The sequence below is a fragment of the Pseudophryne corroboree genome, chromosome 1 (genome assembly GCF_028390025.1).
Source record: "Pseudophryne corroboree isolate aPseCor3 chromosome 1, aPseCor3.hap2, whole genome shotgun sequence".
Lineage (NCBI taxonomy): Eukaryota > Metazoa > Chordata > Amphibia > Anura > Myobatrachidae > Pseudophryne > Pseudophryne corroboree.
This window is the reverse complement of record NC_086444.1, coordinates 900,300,899-900,307,284: the sequence shown is the minus strand read 5'-3', so window position 1 is coordinate 900,307,284 and position 6,386 is coordinate 900,300,899.

The following is a 6,386-nucleotide window of genomic DNA, read 5'->3' as shown; positions in this document are numbered from 1 at the left end:
CGACTTCCCACTTATAGCCACCTATTGCGGCCGTCCGCCGATGATGAGTGCGGGCTGCAGCTAGGAGGGCCAGGCCAGTGAGGCAGCTCACCAAATCCGGCGTCTCCAGGCCTCCTGTCCCGCACACTGCTTCGGGGGTCCCGAGACCTAAGATGGCCGCCGCACTGGAACCGGTATCGAGAGGGGGGTCTTTTTCTTATTGCTCTGCTCTCCTCTGTGGAGCTGCACCCCTGGCTCCGGCTCAGCTGACCCCGGGCCCTAGATAAATGTGGGGGCGCCCGCAGAGCTGTTTATTTTCAGACTGGTAGGAGAGAGGAGGCCCCGGTCGGGCCGGTGGTCATCCGCAGCAACGGCCGAGGTATACAAGGAGGGGGAGATACATCCACCCCCGTGGGATCAGGCTTCAGGTCGCTCACCTCAGCGGGCCTCCGGACGCCTCCTCCGGGTCACCGCCGCCTCTCCTCCCGTCTTCCAAAATGGCCGCCGCGCTTACTCCGGAGCCTGCGTCTCGGCTCCCGCCGCGTCTCGGGTCCTCCCCGCCAGCCAGCGAGGACCGCTCGGGAAGCTGAACCGAGTTCCAGCAAGGCGGAAGCTCTAGATGTGTTCCTCCGACGTCCCGGGCCGTCCGTCCACCCGGCCTGGGGACAGTGTAGAAATTTAGGTCCCGGCTTGAGTGCAGCGAGTAGGCCGCAATCCGCGGGAGCCAGAAAACCGGCTCCCTGATTCCGCAGCTCCCACTCACTGCCCGCTCTGCTGCCTTGGGGAGTCTAACAAAGCTTTTTAGGGGTGAAAAAGTTGGTGCTGATTTTATTTTATCTTGATGAAACTCCCAGATCCCTGGGAGCTCACTGAAAAAGCAGCTTGCTCATTCAGCCTCCAGGCCACGCCCCCCAGCCGTAGGGTATTTTAAGGGTAACATTCCGGTGTTGGTTAGAGGAAGATCGCATGTTCCTGCGTATAGTTATGTGCAGAAGTAGAATATAGGTTTAAACTGTATTTACTGTATATTATGTATGCGGCGGGAATCCAGAGGAGACCACCCACAAGAGCAGTTGAGAAAGACATCACCCACCTTTTCAAATCAACCTATGACCTCTCCTGTAATGTAAAGATGCATCTCTGTGTCCAATGGACAAAGGGATTACAGTATCCATTGTATTGCTTTTGGAAGTAGTGTATAAAAAGCCTGTTGCTGCCTGGCCGGTCAGAAGACTCTTAACGCTATCTACCTGATGAGCGGAGGACTGGACCAGGTTGCGCAAGCGAATATTCTCACGTATGTACATTGACTGTAGCCATTTACTCTGTTGTATATTGTAGTGTATAAATTGTATTGTTATCCCCTTCCAGATATATACGCTGAGGTGTCGGAGCCCAGTGTTTAAACTACAAATCGGTGTTGTGTCCTCTTTTCCCTGCTAGGGTTTAAAGCGTATTACATTACCTAACTGCATAAGGTTTAAAAGTGTATTGATAAGGTGTGTACGCACTACGGGTACTTTGTACCGTCAGCGCTGCATAAGGTTTAAGGTGTAACATCATTGCAGTGCTTTGCTGCATAAGGTTTAGAGTGTAATAATATCATTGCATTGCATTACTAATAAGGTTTAAAGTATATCAAGAGTGTGTGCGCGCTGTGTGTACTTTGTACCCCCAGCGCGGCGTTTATACGTTAAGTCCGTACAAGGTACGGGACTCTGTACGCAAATAGCGTACAAAGTACGTAGCGTGTGTATTAAGTCTAGCGGCCGCAGCGGCTCCATGGTAAAAGTGTATTTAGAGGTATAGGTTTATGGTTTAAGATAATATCGACATTATCATTTGGGGCATCGTCCGGTTTTTCCTCATACCCGCAGCCTAGCAGGTTAAAGCAGACTTTATCTATCAGCAAAGGGCGGAAAGGTATCCCACGTAAACCTTCTCCTGGTTAGTGGATACACTGGAAACCCTAAATTTATTTGCTGATTAGATGGCGTCTGCTCTGCATGGTTTGTAGGGATGCTGGTAGGACCCGTAAAGTAAATACGCAAAGCTATTCATTTTTTTTAAAGGTCGGTGAATTTCTATTTTGGCGCCAAATGCGCACACAACACAAGCATACACCTGTACTTTGTATTTGTATACCTGCTCGTATTGTTGCCATAAATACTGATTACTAGATTCATTTAGACCTGTACGGAGAAATTTGTTGCTATTTAGTTAAAACATAGACTAAATATTAAGGAAGTAAACGGAAAACACAAATACAGTCTGGCCTAGTTAAACAGGTTTGTACAGAAAGAAACTGTGTTGTGTTAAGTAAACGATTATAGGTAATATCGCTTACATTTATAGAAGTGTGGGATATGTACTATTGCGGACGTACGGTTTATGTACACGTGTCTCGGACAAAGTACGGGACCGTGTACACAACGTAAAGACATACGCACGGTCGCGTGTTTACGCAACGTGCGTAAGGGTACGACCGCTAAGTACAAATTACACAATAGCATTGTTTAGTTTAGGGGCGGAACAGTAGCCACGCTACAATAGCACAAATTGCTCGGTTTCCAAAATTTAGTTTAAATAAAACCTTTTTTACTGTATTACCTCTGGTACTAAGGCTGTTTATCTGAATGAAAGTTAATTTTCTGTACAGAAAAACCAAAGTGTATTTGAGTGAACGAACGTGAGTGTGCAAACATAATAAAGGTTTTGTGGACCCAATGAATTCGGGATCCCATAGAAGTGGTACACCAGGTGAGTGGAGACCTGGTGGCGTGAGAATAGCTGGCTCACGTTTCTAGAGATTGAAGTACAAAGGAGCAAGATAGCAGAGTACCGCGGCCCAAGAGGTCAGCGAGGTATAGAGTACCGCAGCCCAGGGGGTTAGCGAGGTTGACCCATATAGGCCAGTTTTTGATACGCTCCAGCTGAGGTTTCACAGCCTGAAAAAATCGATTCCATTGGTCGTACGGCGGATAAGTAACAAGTACCTATACGCTGTGCGATAGGACCGCGCGTGAGTGCGTGCAATAGTTAGCACAACGTGATACTCTTTTTACGAGCTTTGCGTGAAATCGCTGGATCATTAGCGCTGAATATAGCATACGCAAGCGTGATTTGTGTATAATAAAGGTTTAGGGAGTTTTCGCTGGTCTCACTCAGGAACTCTCCAACGACCAATATTTACTGGAAAGGGTAAGTCACTCCCAGAAACTTCCAGTGAATAGAGGTTACACAGGGCCCTAGGTTGGGTACGTACCTTCGCTAACGACAGTGTATGGTAGTATTGGCCAACGTGGGCGGTGAGTGGGTGAAAGCACTCGGAGGACTTTCACCGTTGCCTTATATTGAGTATTTTGGTTATTTTTGTGGGATTAGCCAAAAGGACTATACCTGCAAAATAATGGGGGCCAGTTGCTCAAGTAAGGGACGGTCAACCAGGGTTCAGGTTGACATTCCGCGGCCCAGGGGATCGGCGAGGTACATGATGTGTGAGAAGCATGGACCACACACTGAAGTTTTTTGCAATGAATGGGAACGTATGACTGCGGAAGATAGGGAACCATTCCCTAAGGTAGGCAGTTTTGAAACAGAGGTATTGCAGAATTTAAGGAGTAGGATATGTCTAATAAAATCCAGAAAACAAAGGATTAGACATACAGATTGTTTAAGTTTATGGCAGCAAGAGGGCGATATGCAAGGGAAATTAACATATGCAGCAGGTTCCAAACCTAGCGGGAATGAGAACACAAACACACCATTGTCGACACAGGTCGAAGGGGAACAGAAGGCTACAGTCAATGATACATCCGTAAATGATAGTAATATGAAAGAGCAATGTATTAACCCTAACTTTTGCAAAATGTATCCGGTTTTGAAGTCTCTCCAAGGTTTTAGGTCACAGGGAGATTAAGGAATGAGCCAAATCGCAGCTCTCCTCCAAGCAGTCATGTTGCAGGAAACTCAGGTGGGACCTGTCCAACCAGGTAGAGCAGTAACAGTATTCCCCAATGAAAGAACTGGTGAGGTCACAGCTACCGGTAAGTATGAGACAGTTCATTGCACAGAAACAACAACACCACACAGTAAACAGATTAGGAACGGAATGGTAGGATTACACCCTGTCTTGGAAATGGTAACTCCCAATGGGGGAACCGATAGTCAGGAAGTAGTCCTCACCAGGAATAATGCAATGTATTGCCCGTGGCCCAGAGATGAGCTGCGACCAATCATTTCAGAATTCCCCGACCTTCGGAAGCATTTAGCCAGATGTCAGAAATTTATCAGAGATCTGGGTAATGTGTATGAACCGACAAACCAACATTGGCGGACATTTTTTAAAGCATGCCTAACCCCTAATATTGACACCCAAAAATTCATCACTGATTGTAGATTAGAGTCGGATAGTCCTATGACTGACAGAAACAATCAGGAAAATATAGAACAAATTAATAGGCAACTAGAGTTGTGTTTTCCCACTGAGTGGAGAAGAATTTTCTCCATAAAACAGAGGGAAAATGAAATGATATCTGAATATTTCCACTGAGTACAGCAGGAAATGGATAGATACATGGGGGTATCAGATACAGGGAACGATACGAAATACAGGAAGGTAGCTGTGTCTGTACTAATGGACGGACTCGATAAGACAGTAATACCGCATTCACATCGCAAATGCTGGATCCTACCCGGTAAGACAAACGTGTACTTACCGGGTGGGATCCGGCATTTGCGCTCCTCTGCTGGCTTTCCGACCCGGCAATATACCGGGTCGGTTGCCATAGCAGCGGAGGGAGAAGCAGCAGCAGGGGCGGGGTGGAGGCGGCGCCGGGAGATGAGCTCATCTCCTGCGCCGCCTCTGCCTATGCTGTGAATGGGAGCCGATTCGCATCGGAACGGCTCCCATTCACACTGCACCTGACCCGGTAATCAACCCGGTAAGAACCCTTCTTTTTTACCGGGTTGAATTACCGGGTCAGGCGACCCGCTAATTCACAATTGGACCTTTCACGTCGCACACGGACCCGTTTCGACACGGCAATATGCCGTGTCGGTACCGGGTTTTCAGTAGAGATGAGCGGGTTCGGTTCCTCGGAATACGAACCCGCCCGAACTTCAGTTTTTTTTACACGGATCCGAGCGACTCGGATCTTCCCGCCTTGCTCGGTTAACCCGAGCGCGCCAGAACGTCATCATGACGCTGTCGGATTCTCGCGAGGCGCGGATTCTATCGCGAGACTCGGATTCTATATAAGGAGCCGCGCGTCGCCGCCATTTTCACACGTGCATTGAGATTGATAGGGAGAGGATGTGGCTGGCGTCCTCTCCATTTAGATTAGAAGAGAGAGAGTGAGATTGAGACAGAGACACTTGATTTACTGGAGCTTAGGAGTACTAGAGAGTGCAGAGTTTACTAGTGACTGACCACTGACCAGTGACCACCAGTGCAGTTTTATTTAATATAATCCGTTCTCTGCCTGAAAAAAACGATACACAGTGACTCAGTCACATACCATATCTGTGCTCAGCCCAGTGTGCTGCATCATCTATGTATAATATCTGACTGTGCTCACACAGCTTAATTGTGGGGGAGACTGGGGAGCAGTTATAGGTTATAGCAGGAGACAGGAGTACATATTATTAAAATTAAACAGTGCACACTTTTGCTGCAGGAGTGCCACTGCCAGTGTGACTGACCAGTGACCTGACCACACTGACCACCAGTATAGTATACTATATTGTGATTGCCTGAAAAAGTTAAACACTCGTCGTGTGACTTGTGTGGTGTTTTTTTATTCTATAAAAAACTCATTCTGCTGACAGACAGTGTCCAGCAGGTCCGTCATTATATAATATATACCTGTCCGGCTGCAGTAGTGATATATATATATTTTTTATATCATTATTTATCATCCAGTCGCAGCAGACACAGTACGGTAGTTCACGGCTGTAGCTACCTCTGTGTCGGCACTCGGCAGTCCATCCATAATTGTATACCACCTACCCGTGTTTTTTTTTTTCTTTCTTCTTTATACATACTACATCTCATTATCATCCAGTCTATATTAGCAGTAGACACAGTACAGTACGGTAGTCCACGGCTGTAGCTACCTCTGTGTCGGCACTCGGCAGTCCATCCATAATTGTATACCACCTACCCGTGGTTTTTTTTTTCTTCTTTATACATACTACATCTCATTATCATCCAGTCTATATTAGCAGCAGACACAGTACAGTACGGTAGTCCACGGCTGTAGCTACCTCTGTGTCGGCACTCGGCAGTCCATCCATAATTGTATACCACCTACCCGTGGTTTTTTTTTCTTTCTTCTTTATACATACTACATCTCATTATCAACCAGTCTATATTAGCAGCAGACACAGTACAGTACGGTAGTCCA